This window comes from Perognathus longimembris, chromosome 28 (genome assembly GCF_023159225.1).
Source record: "Perognathus longimembris pacificus isolate PPM17 chromosome 28, ASM2315922v1, whole genome shotgun sequence".
Taxonomy (NCBI): domain Eukaryota; kingdom Metazoa; phylum Chordata; class Mammalia; order Rodentia; family Heteromyidae; genus Perognathus; species Perognathus longimembris.
The window spans coordinates 41,752,558-41,770,783 of NC_063188.1; positions in this window are offsets into that span (position 1 = coordinate 41,752,558).

Genomic DNA, 18,226 nt, shown 5'->3' on the forward strand with positions numbered 1-18,226 from the left:
GAATCAGATTTAACCAGTCTTTGGGAGGCAGCTACAGCTCAACATGCATTGTAATCCTCTAATTTTTATTCTTATCTTTATATAGGTAACTGAAAGATAATTTTGTAATTATGCTAAAAATTCTCAAGTACTTAGTCCATAGGCTTTGGAAAATATTCTTCATTGAATTTGGAGTTTTTGTTTATTATTACTTTCAAAATTCAGATAGAATTTTGTCACAGGTAAGTATGTGTGATCACTTAGTGAGAAAATAGCATGTTCAAACTGAGATTCTAAAGAAATAACTGCGTGAAATCAGTGACAATCATGAAGGTATTGTATTAGAACATTTATATATGCATCAGTTTCCTTATGTACCAACAGCAACTTAATTTACATGTGCAATGGTGTTACATTATCAAATTAAAAACATACCTTTGCCTAGGTTGCTATTCTTGCTTTATCTCCTTAGAAAGCCATACAATTATATCCCATTATTCTCTTTGACTCCAGTGGTTGTTCTATGCCCAAATGGGCTCTTTTATTCACCCCAGTGACCTTCTGTCACAAGTCTGTCATATTACTCCACCTCCTACTGCCCTTGAAACAGAGACAGATTAAATTTCCACATTAAATGGAAAGTTTTGAGATGTAAGAACAGGAAAATCAAAGAAAGAATAATTGTTCAAATACTGATGTCAAATTCCTTCCAATATATATGGCCTCTTCATTCTTTCTCTAGTCCAATGTTCATGTGTCAAAGGGTAAAACATAGTTGTACTGGTGGCTTTAATGTGATCTTGCTTGCAATCTTTTGGGTAGATGCCAAAAGTGGGGCTGTTGGGTTATAGGGGAGCTCTATGTTTAGCCTTTTGAGGAACTGCTTTCCAGAGTGGGTGAACAAGTTTACCTTCCCACCAACAGTGTAGTAGATTTCCCTTTTGGCCACATCCCTTCCAGCATCTGTTATTATGAGTTTTTTTTTAAAATGGACATTCTTACTGGGGTGAGGTAGAATCTCTGCGATGTTTTGTGTTGCATTTCTTTTATGGCCAATGATGTTGAGCACTTCTTCATGTGAATCTTGGCCATTCTCATTTCCTCCTCAGAAAAGTCTTAGCTCATTTTTTGTTGGTTCTTTGAGGATGTGTTTTGGAGGAATTTAACTTTTTGAGTTCCACATATCATAAGATCCACATCTCAACCTTACAATATAGACATTCTAACATGATAGTACTTATAAAAATTGTATTAAGCTAATGTTTCTTTTGCGTTGTTCTTAAATTATTTTTACAATATTTTTATTATCTTTAAATAGTTTTACAAGAGGTGAAATTCGACAAAGAAGTTCATGAATATAGTGTGTCTTGATCAGTCATCCCTTTCAACATTCACACTCATCTTTCCCAACCCACTCATTCCTTATTTTCTTAATTATGTAGGATATGCACTGAAATTTTTATTGCACTTTATCCCTACTTTCTCTACACTATTCTACCACTTGTAAATACCCATTTTCTAGAGTTGATTTCGTTGGCCTTTGATGTAGCCTTTAGAGATAATTACACTGAGTTCTTTATTGAATCTACCACATTTCAGTTAACTTCAATGATAGTAGAAACATTTCCATTTTCTTTCATTTACCAGTTTCTTCTAGAATATATGAAACACTTAATAATAACATAATAAGGAACTACAGTGGTCAAAGTTAGCTATCTACCTTCATGGGTTAGAATCACCATTCCAGTCTGTTATTGTCCAAATGTGGATATTCTCCCTCAGGTTCATCTTTTGACCACTAATTCCTGTCTAAGGACATTATTTTGTGATGTTCTGGAATTGGTAAGATATGGGGCCTAGCTAGAGAATGTAGATTATTGGGAGGGAGACAATTTAGGAGGATATTAATCTAGACTCCTTGCTCTTTTTTCTATTTCCCATCCACCATAAATAAATTTCTCCTGTACAAGCTCCTGCCACCAGGATATTTTGCTTAAGCCCATGAGACCAAGCAATCATAGATTGAATCATTTCAAATTGTGAACCAAAATAAATCTTTGCTCCCTTCATTTGTTCTCTCAGGTATTTTGGTCACAGCTACATAAAAGTAACTAATATACACTTTCTAGAATTTTAACTTGAAGTCTATTAACATTTAATGGGTCTTTCAGTAACAAGAGATTTTCTTTGTTACATATTTAGTAGAATTGAAAAACCACCTTATTTTATGATTTAGTAAAGCCATATGCAAAATTTCAGCAGATATAATTTCGCATTTGGATATATAAACTCACTCTTACTGTCTTATGATGGAGAAATGGAAATTACTTTTATATTGATTATGTTAATCCATATCAAACACGATACACTGACAACTTCATGGTACATTCCAATAAATCCATGTTCTTATGTCTTAACTTAAATGCCTTCGATGAGTGATGATTCTTTGATTATTGAACCCATTTCCTCATGATTTATTTCTTTTCCTCTTTGATGAGCATAACAGGTTTTGCCAATAATAAGGAAAGTGCTGACTTTCTCTACTGCAACCCATACTATCTAGATTGATTTGTTTCTTTTGTTAAGGAAGTTGGCACTATGGTGAAAGAACAGCTAACAACGATGACTAATCCCAACTGAAATACAGGCTGAAAAAATGAATTAAAATGCAACATTGCTAGTTTTCCTGTTTTCAATTAATCAGAGCCACATTTCCATTTGCTATATTTGTAAGGTAAAAAAAATGCTCTTATTGACTGATCTGAAATTTCACCCAAATATCTAAGATTCAAGCTATACCTTTGCTGCCTCTTTCATCAATGCAAGTAATAGTCTAGTAATAGTCTACAACCAGAATTTAGCTGACAATTTTGGTGATGATTCATGAGCCACAACAGAAAATGCTTTGGCTCTTTCTGAGTTGTCTTGATGCTGAATTTTTAATAGGAGTAAAACCTTGAATATAGCATAAAGCTAAGGTATGGTTGGAAGATGCTTATAGGTAGCATAATAAAATATTGACATGATATTTTGGATTTAGTGTGCTACACATATTTTAATTTCAGGTATATAAAAACATAGCAGAGTTGGAAAAGAAGATACAAACAGACTTTCCTCCAGAGAAAAGTCAAGTTTCAAAGAACCTAAGGATGTCAAAATTTCTTACTGATTTATTGATTTGACTATTAATTATAAGAAACAAAATATTTTTTAAAAAGCATGATGATTAGTGTTGTTTACTAATAACTATATTATACAGTATTTCTTTGTCCATTTGACTATAGCATGCCCAATAACAAGTTAAGTACTGAAATGATATAACAAGTACATATGATATCCAGTCTTGCAGGCTGTAGGGCTTATGAATTAGAGTAGAGGTGCTCTGGAAAAGATATATGACAAGGAAGACTGAGGAAGATGGTGGAAATTTAGCAGGGAAACAACAGTGATGTCTCTGAAGAAGCAGTTTTAGGGTCCCTATGAATTATCCACTTCTAGACAGTAACAGAAAGTAAGCTATAATTATACAGAGCCTTATACCCAAGAAGAAAATTACAAACAACCTTCTTAAGAAGACAGATTGAAGCACTGGCCACCTGGAGTGCTGGCTATAGTGGTAGTGGTCAGAGGAAACTGGGAAAAAAAAAACAGAAGTACATTGTGCTCTTGGGCTTACTACTCACCTCCAGCATTACCTTAATGACCAAGAACAGGAACCCACATCCCAGCCAGCCACAGACAGATGACAAGACAACTCATCATATCGTAGAGGGTCTGAATCACCAAAGGAAAGCATAAGCACCCCAAAAAAGCCACCCTCTCTCCTTCCCAGAGATCAGTATATGGAAGGCAACGTTCCCCCTGACCGGAGGAGAATGTCATTTTTGATACTGGCATAGAGCTTTCTAGAACAGCTGGCTGTAACGTGATCCAGAGAAGCAGCAACATATTTCAACAAGGCAAAGGAATCTGATTAAATTGCACTTTCACTACCTGTCAGAAAACAAATACCTCACACAGGAAGAGCCAACTTTTCCCAGGGGAAGGCAGCCCTACCAAGGAGGAGGAAGCTCCTCCCAGAGGGGACATCTTTACCTAAAGTAGGCTCAGGTCTCGAGAGGCAGCCCCACCCCTGAAACAAACAAAGTCAAGCTCTGACATATGGCAGACATTAAGTCCTGACATATGGCAGTCCAACCTACAGTCTGACACCCTGTAATTACAAAACGAAAAGTTTGTAAAATCTTATGGGAACAACAACAACAAAAACCAAAAAAAAAAAAAAAAAAGAAACCTGGACAGACCATAACAGCTTTTAAGGATTCCAAGTGCAGTAAACAGCCACCTCCTGCCTGCTCTACCAACTAGAGCAAATCCCCTCTCGCACTAAGTTAGTCTGGGAGGTGGGATGAGAGAAAATGAGGAAGGGGGTAACACTGTTCCAAAATAAGTTTACTCATTTTCCTTATTTATATAACTGTAACCTCTTTGTACATCACCTTTATAAAAGAAATATATATATATATATATATATATATATATATATATATATATATATATATATATATATATATATCCAAACTAAGGCAACTTAAAAAAATAAAATACAGTTTATAGAAAATACATTCATAAGTAGAATTCATAGTTGCAGATTATTGCTTAGATGTCTTTGGTGAGAAAGTAGTCCATGAAAACTTGGAACATGGAACTTGAATTACCATTAAACTATTTGTAGGATATAGAAACAAAGAAGAGAAAAGCAAATTTGCATAAGGATCATATGAGGTTACATTTAGACACCTTAAGTTTAAGTTGACACTAGAAAATCCACGTGAAAGTTTCTATTAGGCAGTTGAAAGTGTAGATTCATAACTCAAGAAAGTGAAAAGAACATGTGTAAAGTTGAAGTGGGGGAATTTAAAAAAGTTATTAACATTTTAAGGAAAGTATTGCTTATAGCAAAGAATTAAGAGTGAAAAGAGGATTGGCCAAATTCAGTGGAACACAGGTTTATATGGCAGATAGGATAAGGGGAGGAGACACTAATATAGCAGGTGCTTCACATATAGGTGTGAGCGAAATATAGTGGGAATATTGAACAGAAATTGTGAAAAGCAGGCTTCACGGAAATAGTTGTCAACAAAGTAAAATACCTAAGATCAGTTAAAGAGTTAAGGATATAGCTCAGTTGTGAAGTGTTTGTCTAGCATGCACAAGACAGTAGAATACATCCCCAGACCAAAACAAAGCAAAAAGTTAAATTAAGAATAACATCTGATATATTTGGAAGTTAAATGATTATTGTTGACTATTTTAGGGTAGTGAAAGTGGGGAGAAATCTGAATGGTGTCGGTTAGACGTTGAAAGAATAAATACAATTTTCTTCTGAATTTTGGTGGCCCATGGCCATTAATCAAGAACTCATTATGTTCAGCATCAACAATTCTTGAAGATACGTATTTGTTCATATCAATTTTTTGTCTGAATCAATTGGCTTCTTGTTACTACCAATTGCCTATGTGTGTATCATGATACATAAGATTGAAATTCAAATATTTGTTTCACTTTAAGTAATATAAGCAATTAAACATTTCCTATCCTGTTCCATTAGATTTCACAATGATCTGTAATTGGTTAAAATGGATCACCATTTTTAGCAAGGCTATATCATAAAGTAAGACAAAATACTGGTAGGACAATGATCTTTTATTTGTGTTTGTGTGATTTATGCCAAGAAGACTTATACGTAAAGCACCCCATTTTTTCCTATTTCCATTTTTCTGTCTCAAATACTGGCAATTTGATGGCAAATTTTGCGTATTTCACAAGCTGTGCTTTTGCTCTCTGCTTTTCATTTCCTTTTTCTACTGTGTTTCAAGTCCCCAAAGAAAATGGAAAGCAAGTGTTTTTACACTCATTATCTTTGCTATTATCAAAAATACTAACCATTGCATGAAAAACAGTTTTTTTTTCCTCCAAAAATACACTATTATGCTGAATGGCCCTATGTGTACTGATCTCCTTAACATTTAGATTCTACCCTATCACTATTTAATGATGCTATTGTCTGCATATCGGTGTGTTACATATATGAGTCTAAGAGAAGCATTTTGTAAATTCATAATTAATGTGTTTTTCACATTTGACTATAATAATATTCATACTTATTAATGCTTCGCTTTCAACTTCTAAATGATCTTTATAATAATTAATATTTTCAGTTTCATACTCTGCAACCACTAGACTTAGAGAAATACAAAATTTCATAATTAGCATCCAGACTGATAATGAAAATGTTCAAGTACTGAACCTACAAATAGATGTAAGCGTTATCATTGACTTCTACAGTCTAATTCTTATTTGTTGGCTTCTCAGAAAGTGAGCAAATTTATTAGAGCAAACCAGTTCATTGAAATGCTTGGTGGTGGAAAAAGAAAATCTATCACTCAATTGATATATTTTGTTCATCATAAGGAACAGTTATTATTTTTAGCTAGTGTCTAAACACTTGAATTTTATGTTTCTAAGTATCTCAATAATTGTTACAGAGAAAATATGGTTCATTTGCTTTGCTTTAAATGTATTTTTTTTGTCATTTAGGGTGGAGTACAACCTTCAACCAAACCAACAGCAGGATGCTTCTGTTACAAAGATGTCAGAAACCATTGAGCTAAAGCTTGGGGTGCACAAATTTCTGTTTTGAATTCTCTCAGTGGTGGTCTAAATCCAAATCAGATCACCCTATAGAAGAGTGACCTTGTGTTCTCTGTGGTAGTTTCAAACTACTCACATTATTTAATAAGGAATATATATATATATATAGAGAGAGAGAGAGAGAGAGATACAGACAGAGAGACACACAGAGCGACAGAGAGACAGAGACAGAGAGAAATATCATCACAGTAATGTGATTAGAAAATGGTATTTCTCAACCATAGGTGGGCGTCCTTAAACCACAGCAAAAAAAATTATTTAGATCACTCTAACATTTCTCATTTTAATAAAGCTATACAAATATTTAGCATCTCCTCTCCTCATTATTTGTCTTAATCATCTAGCCTGAGCATCTAATTGAAAATGTTTTGTGTAATAGAGAAACTAAAATTTTAGAAGCAAAAAGGGCATTGCTTTCTTCTGTTGAGATTATATTTTATGCTTGCCTCAATCAAGAAGAAAATACATATAACATACACACAAGTAAACTTTTACTGAAAGGTGAGCTTTGCTACAAAGATTAAATTCTACCTGAGTGCCAGAAACTTTGAACACTCTACAAGCCATCTTCTGAGATTTAGATAAAGTTGTAAGACTATTATAAACAGTGTGGACTTTAGATTATGACAGAGTTCAAAAGCTGATACTTTTATTTGAATGTATACTTTTCAAAAGAGAAAGAAGGATCATAAGAGAGTAAAAATTTTATTTCTTTTCACTGATTTCACTCAAAAGTGTTGGCTATATTCAAAAAGACTGTGTGTTTATGACATGGTTAAAGAACACGTTGTCCTGAGTGGCTTGGAATTAGATGACACTAGGAAAAATGAAGGACTATCAGAAAAGTGTGTATTGCAGTGAATATCTTACATTAACATATATGATCACCATTTGTGAGATGGCCAAGCAGTCCCTTCTACATGAGCAGCCTATTCAACATAGGAATTACAGTCTGATTAAGACTAGACAAACATGACTGAATTGTGCTTTTGCTTTTTATTTGGGAGGTCTGAGTATAGGTGAAGATATTAACTTGAATTTTTTATAAAACGTCTTGAATTTTCATTTCTTCCCAAGTTGTTTGTTAAGATATAAATTTGTATTTCAAAATAACTCAGTAGAGTATTTGCTTCTTTAGGATGAAGGATATATTTTATGCTTTATGTAACCCTAATAAATGACTATACTTTATATTTTCCCAATCTAGGAATGAAGTTTCATTGAAAAAAGAAATGTAATTCAAGAGGACCCAAGCTGTCTCAGAACTTTTACCTGGCAAAATATACCCCTTAATGGAAATATGATGAATGATTATTCTTCTGTCCTCAAACTTCCTTAGCATAATAACTAAAAAGATCTCCCCTGCACGTTCTAATCTACGCAGTTCTTTCATTGCCACAATGTTCTTTCTGTTCAATTCCTCCTTCCTTGCTCTATAGCACATTTCTCCACTCTGAAAACATGTTACTGCTAGTATACAACCTCCCAGACAGAGGCTACTCTGGAATACCTAATAATTCACTAGCTTCATTCTCTCCTTTTCATCTATTTCCAGGAAGTGTCCAAACTCCTGAGCTCATTGCTAAAGGTAGATCTTCTATTCTGATAGTTCGTACCCAGGAAATTGCCACATATTCATCATTATTATCACCATTTTATAAGAATGAAAGTGAAATATACTAACATTAAGTAGCTATCCCATATGCCTACAAACTAAATGTTAGTAGTGACACAAATTATGCAACTCACATGAAAATATATGAGAATTTATTTTAATCTCTAGCTTTAGGTACAAGTTGGGTTTTGTTTATAAGTTTGTATAGAAATAAATTTACATAGTTACTAATACTTTCAGGCTGCTGATGTCTTTTTGGACTACTTGGGTAGAAATTGTGAATAGGTAAAGAGAAGCTGAGCCATTGAGTATCCAAAGACTAAAGTCTATACTGACAGACACAAAAGTTTATAGCTCCAAGACTTAAGAGCTAGAAGCCATTGCTCATCAATTTAGCAGCTAGAGGATTATGGTTCTAGGTACAAAAAATGTAGGTATATTGCTCTAACTTTAAGCCAGGGCACATGACAACATTTTTTTGTTGTTGTTGTTGCCAGTCCCGGGGCTTGGACTCAGGATCTGAGCACTATCCCTGGCTTCTTTCTGCTCAAGGCTGGCACTCTGCCACTTGAGCCACAGTGCCACGTCTGGCCATTTTCTATATATGTGGTGTTGGAGAATTGAACACTGGGCTTCATCTATATGAGGCAAAAACTCTTGCCACTAGGCCATATCCCCAGCCACACATGACAACTTTTGTAATCTTCAGTTTCAAGCAACAGTGAGTAGCAGCATACTTTCTGTCCTCGAGTCATTTAATATTTCTGTCAGTTCTTACAGTCCATTACTCAATATTCTAGAACCAGGCAGAACTAATCCAGGTATATATCTAGATATACTTCATCATTCCTGATCATTTATCTAAGTGGAGACAGACAAAAGAGAACAACGTATGTTTCATCCCTCATTATAACTTCTTGTAAAAGCCATTGCAAATAAGCAACTGAAAGGAGTGTTCTTGCATTAAACACAGTGATGTAAACTTCAATTCTTCCTTGTTTCTCTTTTGTTAACTTGTAACAATTAGAACTGATAAGAAACTAGCAATTATCTAACAATTCTGAATCACTTTAATTATTAACACCAGCCAAGACAGAAACTTACTATTGAAAAGGCTGTGTGCATACAAAGCTGCAGTAACTGAAAAGGTCAATCATGTTTTGCTATCTTATTTCTTATTTCTGAAATATCTATGCTGAATATTATATAGAAAATAATAGAAGACATTCAACTAGAAATTAAATGAGTCACCAAAATATGTAAGACCTGTGGCCAGACATGGAAGCTCATAACTGTAATCCTAACTACATGGAAGGATTGCAGAAAAAAATACAAAAGTCTCATTTCCTCATCAGAGAAGTCTCTTTTTAAGCCTTTAGCCCACTTGTTGAGGGGGCTATTGGTTGATTGCAGTTTCGTTTTGGAGGAAGGTAATTTTTTTTAGTTCTGCTTATATTTTAGATATGAGGCCTTTGATTATTATATGGCCGGTAAAGATCTTTTCCCAATCTGTGGGCTTTCTGTTTATCTTGCAAGCTGTGTCCTTTGCCCTGCAGAAGCTCTGCAGTTTGATGCAGTCCCATTTGTCCATCCTTTCTTTGATTTGTAGCATTTCTGGGTCTTTGTTAAGGAAGTTCCGCCCTGCGCCAAGGAGCCCAAGTGTTTCTTCTACTCCTTCATTTAGTGTTTTCAGGTTATCTGTTTTAATTTCGAGATCTTTGATCCATTTGGAATTGATTTTGGTGCAGGGTGATATATAAGGATCTAGTTTTAGTTTGTTGCATGTGTTGAACCAGTTTTGCCAGAACCATTTGTTAAAGAGGCTATCTTTCTTCCAGACTATTTCTTTACCTCCTTTATCAAAGATTAAGTAGGCATAGTTCTGTGGGTTCATTTCTGGGTCTTCAATTCTGTTCCATTGGTCTTCAGGCCTGTTCCTGTGTGAGTACCAAGCTGTTTTTATTACTAGAGCTTATAATACAGCTTGAAGTTGGGTATTGTAATTCCTTCAGCACTGTTCTTTCTGCTTTTGATTGTTTTTGCTATTCTAGGTCTTTTATTGTACCATATGAATTTCTGGATTGCTTCCTCTATTTCATTAAAAAATGGTGTTGGGATATTAATGGGTATTGCATTGAATTTGTAGATAGCCTTTGGCAATATTGCCATTTAGATTATATTAATCCTCCCAATCCAGGAGCATGGGAGGTTTTTCCATTTCCTTAGTTCTGACTTAATTTTGTTTTTCATGTTTTTAAATTTCTCATCATCCAGGTCTTTCACTTCTTTGGTTAAGGTTATTCCTAGGTATTTTATGTTTTTTGAGGCTATTGCAAAAGGAGTTGCTTTCCTGATTTCAGCCCCAGTCATCGGGTCATTAGCATATAGAAAGGCCATTGTTTTTTGAGGGTATGGTATATTTTATATCCTGCAACTTTGCCAAAGTTTTGCAGCAGCTTTAGTAACTTGGGAGTAGAGTCTATGGGTTTCTTTAGGTATAGGAGCAAGTCATCTGCAAAGAGAGAAAGTTTAACTTCATCTTTTCCTATTTGGATCCCCTTTATATTTTCTTCTTGCCTAATTGCTCTGGCTAGGAAATCTAGTACTATGTTGAAGGGAAGGGGAGAGAGCGGACATCCCTGTCTTGCTCCTGATTTTAAAGGGAATGGCTGTAGTTTTTCACCATTTAGAATTATGTTTGCTGTTGTCATAAGCTGCTTTTATAATATTCAGGACTGTTCCCTGGAATCCCAGTTTTTCCAGTGCTTTTAGCATAAATGGGTGCTGGAGTTTATTGAATGTGTTTTCTGCATCCAGAGATATAACCATGTGGTTCTTTACATTGCTCCAGTTGATGTGGTGGATTACATTAATCGACTTGCGTATATTGAACCAACTTTGCATCCCTGGGATGAATCCATTTGATCATGGTGTATGATTTTTTTGATGATCTGTTGAAGCCAATTCGCCAGAATTTTGTTGAGAATTTTTGCATCAATGTTCATCAGGGAAATCTATCTATAGTTCTGTTTCAGTGATGAGTCCTTGCCTGGTTTTGGGATGAGAGTTATACTGGCTTCATAGAATGTGTCTGGTAGTGAACTTTCTCTTTCAATTTCATTGATGAGTTTGAGAAATATTGGTGTGAGTTCTCTTTTGAAGGCCTTCTAGAATTCTGCTGTGAATCCGTCTGGACCTGGGTTTTTCTTGGATGGGAGGGCACTTATTGCATTTTCTATTTCAATGCTGGATATGGCCAAGAGACATGAAAAAGTGCTCCACAACACTGGCCATAAAAGAAATGCAAATGAAAACAACATTGAGATTCTATCTCACCCCAGTAAGAATGTCCTATATCAAGAAAACTAACAATAGCAAATGTTGGAGGGAATGTGGCCAAAAGGGAACCCTACTTCATTGTTGGTGGGAATGTAAACTTATTCAGCCACTCTGGAAAGCGGTATGGAAATTCCTCACAAGGCTAAACATAGAGCTTACCTATGACCAAGCAGCCCCAGTTTTAGACACCTACTGAAAGGACCACAAACAAGACCACACTAAATCCACCAGCACAACAATGTTCATCACAGCACAATTTGTCATAGCTAGAATACGGAGCCAACCAGGATGCCCCTCAGTAGACGAATGGATCAGGAACATGTGGTACATATATAGAATGGAATTTTATGCCTCTATCAGAAAGAATGACATTGCCCCATTTGTAAGGAAATGGAAAGACTTGGAAAAAATTATACTAAGTGAAGTGAGCCAGACCAAAAGAAACATGGACTCTATGGTCTCCCTTATAGGGAATTATTAGCATCAGTTTAGGCAAGTCAAAGCAGAGGATCACAAGAGCCCAATAGCTATACTCTTATGAACACATAAGATGATCCTAATTGAAATGAACTCCATGTTATGGAAACAACTGTTATATCACTGTTGTAATTACTTTCAACATGCCATGTGAAACCATAGCGTCTATTATTGATGATCCTCTTATATCCCCTTCCTATGTTTGTACCTTCACTATCTCTGTATCTTATCTGAGTACATTGGAAACTGTGTATACTCATATTAGAAATAGGAAACTGAAAGGGAATACCAAAATTGAGAGACACAGGGTAAAAAGACAAACAACTACAAAAGCAATACTTGCAAAACTGTTTGGTTTAAGTCAACTGAACAACTCATGGGGGGAAAGGGAAAGGGGATGAGGGAGGGGGAAATGAGGGAGGAGGTAACGAACAGTAGCAGAAATGTATGCAATGCCTAACATATGAAAATGTATCCTTTCTATACATCAGTTTGACAATAAAAATTTAAAAAAATAAAAAGACAAAAAAAATAAAAAATGGACAATCTTAAATCTGTCTAAATGTAAACTCCTATGTGAAAAAAAGGACTGAGCACATGACTTAAGTGGTAGAGTTGCCTAGAAAACTCAAGGCCTTGAGTTCAAACCCCAGCACCACAAAAAAATAAAATAAAATGAGTTTGACCTTCATATATTATGACTGGCTAAATAATAATATCGATAGGGAAAAAATAGAGCAAAGTAGCTTAGCATCAGGAATATAGGAAAGATCTGTTTCTTGCTTAAATCTATTTCAATCTTATGGTATAAGCCAGAAGTACTTTTAAGCCAGCATCAAGACCTTCATTTTGAACACAACATGGTGGTTTATATTTATTATTCCAGCTTTTCAGGAGATAAAGTCAGGAAGATAGTCAATTCCAGACCAGTCTGGGTAATGTTCACAAGACTCTATCTGAAAAGTAAAGTACAATAACAGAGTCTGGGACATGCATCAAGTGGTAGTTCTTTGTCTAGCACACAAGAAGGCCTTGATTCAATCCCTAATAATGCAAAAAGTGTTTTCTTTTAAGTTCTGCATGAGCCAGCCTTAGGGCTAAAGCCGAAAATTCTCTTACACCACCTTCTATATTCACAAGCAAGTTAAAGAGATGAGTATCTGACCTTTTCATGAAGAGATTTGCTTAAGGTGATGGAAAGTTTCCAAGAAAGATCAGTTCTGTGCAGTTTTTCCAAGAAAAAGGAGAGGTGTCTCATTGCATCCCCAGTTTCATCAAATTATTGGATGCTTACTAAAACAGGAAGTATCTAAAACTCCAAATGTAGCCCAACAGAGTGGTTTCACATCAGAATTGTTCTTGCTACTATTATCCATCACACTGTTCTGGTTTTGGGTTTTTTTTGTTGTTGTTGTTTGTTTGTTCTTTGCTTTAATACTATCTTTTTGGTACAGAGTCATTATCTGGGTTTCTGCCTCTCTACTTAATGACCAAGCTGTGTCCCTAGCCTCTAAATATCTTGTTCACTCTACTTTTTTGTTATCTGAATGAATATTATGATTGAAGACAATCACAAGACAATCACCTACTGCCTAGTTTTCACCCAGATGTTCTGTTCCTGAATTAATCCTCTCTTGGATCTCATTCCAAACACACTATGAGCCTGATTAAGACATTCCCACTACTTTGTCCATTTTTTAGTCTATATGCATTTTGCTGCAGGAATCCAAGAAAAGCTCGACTCTTGTACTCCATTTGCACTAATTTGAGGCCCACAATAGAGCAGAGTGTTGGTAATGAATCTGAATTTTTTCTTACTTGAAAAAGAGAAAAATGGTGATGAGGAAAAGGAGTAAAGAGGGGCTGGGGATATGGCCTAGTGGCAAGAATGCTCACCTCGTATACATGAAGCCCTGGGTTCGATTCCCCAGCACCACATATACAGAAAACAGCCATAAGTGGCACTGTGGATCAAGTGGAGAGTGCTAACCTTGAGCAAAATGAAGCCAGGGACAGTGCTCAGGCCCTGAGTCCGAGATCCAGGACTTGCCAAAAAGAAGAAAAAAAGAAAAGAAAAGGAGTAAAGAAGCAGTTAAAGCAGCAATTTCGCATTTGGGCCTTGGAGTCAATCCTGCTTTTAAATTCTGAGTTCTCCCTTCACTAGTTTCATGATATTAGTCAGGTTTATTCAATTTTTGGTCTTAGATTTTGTCTTGCATAAAAACTTGATAACAAGACTGTCTATGTCATCTTGCATTGAATGTTAATTAAAAATTATAATTAGTTGTCTAATTATGATTATAATTATAGGTGAAACATGAAAGAAGACCACACAAGTATTCAATAAATGTAAGCTGTTAATATAAAGTAGCTAGGATGTTGTACAGTTACATTTTTTTTACTGAAAATAAAAATAAATCTCAATTCCAAGTGATTATCAAGAAGATTTGAGGTTCCATCCAGCTTGTTCAGCCCACCGATATGTTTAATCTGAAAATGCGGGGAGTAGTAAGGATACTAAGTTTTGAGGCCAATGTCTCAGTGGTTGATTTAAGCCCAGTCATTTGCATCAGTTTGCATTTTACAGTTTGCTTGACAATATTTGTCTAGTTGTTAGAGATTGTATTTGTATCTTTCCATTGCTAATTTCTTTCACTTCAATGACATTTTGCCAAACTCCAGCATAATAATACATGTCTTTTACTATATCATTTTCCCTGAGTAAAGAATGTTTAGTCTATGGCTAGGAATGTAGCTTAGTGGTACACTGCTTGCCTAGCATGCATGAAGCCCTGGGTTTGATTTCTCACTATCACATAAACAAAAAAGGCTAGAAATGGTGCTGTGGCTCAAGGAGTAGAGTGCTATCCTTGAGCAAATAGAAGCCAGGGACAGTGCTCAGGCCCAGAGTCCCATGCCTCTGGACTGGCAAAAAAAAAAAAAAAAGTTAGTATTTTTAAGAATTTTTGGATGTAATGTCATCTATCTCTCATACTAATTGTTATGCAAGAGAAGTAAAGAAGATGTATATTTTGCTTTCAGATAAGTCAGATTTCAAAGGTTTTCATGCATCCACATAACTTGGCTGCTGAAATAAGCTCTAAATAGTGATACCAGAAGGGTTCACTGGAAAACAAGTCTTTTGATGCTGTCTGACTTAGAAAAACAAATAAACACGGATCAACAGGCTTTCTGGGCCAATGACATTCCCTTATATCTAGGCAACCTGACTCATATGTATCTCCACAATTAGCTTGTCCTCTTGGGGTATGTGAATACAGTATCAGCTAATGAATGACAGAAGGGCTTTCTGACTAAAAGGCTGCATGAGGGGAAGAACTGTCCTATGACATTAACACTGTATTTACTAAGGGAAAGAAATAGAAAATAACAATAATGAAATCTCAGGACGAGACAAGCTCAGTCTGGTGAAGGTATAGTCATTCACTTATTTGGAGTTTTCATTTGTTTTTTTTTTTAACATAAAAATCAAGAAAGCACATTTTTAATGAACCCAATATTAAGTTCATCAACAAAGCAGCCAACACAGAGAGAAAACACAGAGATTCAATATGAGAGGTGAGATGTTTTTAGTTGACCTAGGATAGGTCAGATACCTATGCAGCATAACCCTAACCATTATCAGGGACAAGTTTTTTTCAACAATTATATGCATTAAACAAAGAATTCAAGGAGAGATTAGTACAGAAAAATGCATAGACTTTGTAATGTTCTTACCAGCAATAGGCATTGCAGAAAGAAACCATCTCAGCAGTATTATCTTTTATCATGAAGGACAATGAGATACCTAACAGCTGTTTCACAATTTAAAGCCATTCCAATTTCAATGAAACATTCTTGGGAAGAATATGGAAAACAAACCTTCCCCAGTCCCTACTATAATGAGGCAAATACCATTAGAAACAAATTAGCTGCTTGGGGCTTGTTTCCACCTCTCAGAGATAGTACAAAGCTCTGAAACCACAAACATTGATATCAGTGAACTTTTGCTCTTCAAACATTACGGTGAGGCTCAGGAGCTTGGTTCACACTTTATTTCCCTTAAACAGAAGAAATATAACTTTCAGAATATCCAAATGTTTTAGTATGTAATGCAGTTAGTGGATGCCAAGTTTCTGTTTTAAAATGAAGGTGTTTTCATATCAGTGGCTATGAAAGAAGAGGGATGAAAATAATGTGGATAGAACACATTCTGGTAAACACATAGCACAGTACACATGCTCTTCACAATTGATTTTTGTTAACCATAGGCACAATGTATTTTTCACAGATCTCCACAGCCTTTTTATTTAAGATCACTGAAACCCACTACCTATTGAGAAACAGTTCTCATTTCTCCCACCTCCTGCTTTAGGCAGCTACTATACTATTTTTTATATAATTTTGACTATGTTAGATATCTCATATAAGGGGAATAAAGCAATATTTATACTATTCACTTAGCACAATAGACTCAAGGTTTCTCCATGTTGTACCTTATGGTACAATTTTCTTCTTCCAATGTAGATTTCTTCTTTATTCTCTGGAAACACAATACAACTGAAGTATTTAGATTCTGAATATAAATGCATGTCTAGACAGAGAATTTCAGATTGAATATCTATAAAAACGAATTATTCCCTGTTCCAGGTTAATTTTATAATTTCGTATTGAAAATTAAAGTTGTAGTTATGTCTAACTAAACAGACTTACATAAAGTGACACTCGTCAAACTCTTAAATAATACCTCATTAGAATTGAAAGAAATGTACATTTCTGTTATAGGAATTTCATGAATACAATTATATGGCACTTTGGAGAACGGACTGTTGCTTTTTTACAAATTTATCTTTATTTAATTTCATAATGCACAATGGCTCTTTGTAGTTCAGATTGCAAAGGCCTCAGGAAAATATATGAGAGAAATAATAGGTTGAAAAGAAAAAATGTATTTAAATTTGAATGATTTTATAAAATAGTGAGAAATGTATAGCATTTGTAGGTATTACCAATTTTCTTTTTTTCTGAATAATTATTAATTTATTGTCAAAGTGATATACAGAGGGGTTACTGTTTCATACATAAGGCAGTGGGTACATTTCTTGTACAACTTGTTACCTCCTCCCTCTTTCCCCCCATACTCCCTCCCCTTTTCCAGCTCCTCCCATGAGTTGTTCAGCTGGTTAACATTAAATGGCTTTGCAAGTATTGCTTTTGGAATCGTTTGTTTTTTTATACTTTGTCTCTTGATTTTGATATTCCCTTTCCCTACCCTAGTTCTAATACCAGTATATACAGTATCCAGTTGTGCGGGCACAACTACAGGAAGGGGATACAAGAGGAAATCAACAAAAAGCTGCGGTTTCACATGGCATGTTGAAAATAATTACAATGGTGATATAACACTCATTTCCATAACATGGAGTTCATTTGACTTAGCATTATGGGTTCATAAGGACATAGCTATTGACCTCTTGTGATCTTCTGTTGTGACTAGCCTAAACCTGTACTAATTATTCCCTCTGAGGGAAACCATAGAGTCCCTGTTTCTTTGGGTCTGGCTCACTTCACTTAATATAATTTTTTTCCAAGTCTTTTCATTTCCCTGTGAATGGGGCAATGTCATTCGTTCGGATAGAGGCATAGAATTCCATTGCGTATATGTACCACATTTTCCTGATCCATTCGTCTACTGAGGGGCATCTCTGTTGGTTCCATATTTTAGCAAGGACAAATCGTACTGCAATGAACATTGTTGTACTGGTGGCTTTAGTGTGTTCTTTCTTGTAATCTTTTGGATAAATGCCCAAGAGTGGGGCTTCTGGGTAATAGGGGAGTTCTGTGTTTAGCCCTCTGAGTAATCTCCATACCACTTTCCAGAGTGGATGAACAAGTTTACATTCCCACCAACAAGGTAGTAGGGATCCCTTTTGTCCATACTCCTCCATCATTTGTTATTGTTAGTTTTCCTGATAATGGACATTCTTACTGGGGTGAGGTGGAATCTCAATGTTGCTTTGATTTGCATTTCTTGTATGACAAGTGATGTAGAACAATTCTTTATGTGTCTGTTGGCCATTCTCATTACCTCTTCAGAGAAGT